Here is a 1,264-nt window from a genome sequence, read left to right on the forward strand (position 1 = left end):
AGAAAATAAGACACCTTTATAACATTTGGACACATTAGAACGATACCCTAACCTCTGGTGGAGCTATTAAGCTATACAAAATGATTATAATTAAGGGAGTAGTGCTCGAATCAAAGTTATATTAGTCACTCCATAAACACTCCCAAGCACGTTTGAGAATACCAAACGGGTTCGTACAGATATGACAAAGTTAGTAGATGGCAACCATCGTTGCTATTTTCGAACAAAATCGACTTACACCTACCAGTTAGTAGCCCCGGATAAGTCAACCTGGTAAACTAACGTGAGCGACGGCAACGACGACGATTCGGCATGGCATCGATCTATGATTTGGCAAAGAATTCGGGAAAGGTTGCACATAAGCTGACAGCTGTGGCATTCTATCAACGTAATACACGAAGATTTCGTGGTAACGGCTTTCAATTTAGTTAGTTTAGCTTAATGGGGAGGAGGAGTCGCAGCTCCGAGCACTCAGGCCTTTGTTAGGACCATTGCACTATACCCGTAAATCGTCTATTTAATGGCCTTTCACCTATGACGTTTGCAAGCCTGAGAATCCGACAACATTCTCCAGAAGCAGAGAGTATACAGAATTTCCATTGAAGAAAATCCTACCGAGGTGTCTTCGTCTGAGATCTGAGGAAGCCGGGCAATGGATGACAGTCGATGGCTGGATGCCCAAAGCTGGTTCTGGTCCCAGCATTGTGCATCCAGATCCTTAGCGAACCAGTCTGTCAACCTCTTCATTACCAGTGATAATTGAGTGCCTTGGCACCCACATCAGGAATGTTTAGTTCAGGCGGCCAAGTTTCAACAGCATCTGGTGACAACCCAACACCTTGGTTTGAACGTCGTGGCTGTTTAGTGCTGATAATACTGCCGACTGTCGGATCAGATTCGAATAATGGAAGCCCACAATTTTTGTCGCTGATATTCTTCCGCTGCCAATGAAATGGCCCGGTGGAGACCTGGAATATGGTCCTCATTTTTCCGAGAAGTCGAGCCAGTTCCATAATCAGATTTCCCAAGAACTCCTCTGCGCCCGATGCATTTTCCATGATTAACCCGTCGGTCAAGATAGCTATTTATCGACTATTCTTCTCTTTTTGTTATTATGGCAGTGTATGTCTTTTTAAAGACGAATCTGAAAACCATATGATCAGCCGTCTTCAGAGCTACCGGATGTTTGTCAAGGATTTTCCAGAACACGTAACAGTATGGCTGCTCGCCTTTCCAGGCTCCAATGTTATCGAGTCTACATGCG

Source organism: Hermetia illucens, chromosome 1, assembly GCF_905115235.1.
Source record: "Hermetia illucens chromosome 1, iHerIll2.2.curated.20191125, whole genome shotgun sequence".
Taxonomy (NCBI): domain Eukaryota; kingdom Metazoa; phylum Arthropoda; class Insecta; order Diptera; family Stratiomyidae; genus Hermetia; species Hermetia illucens.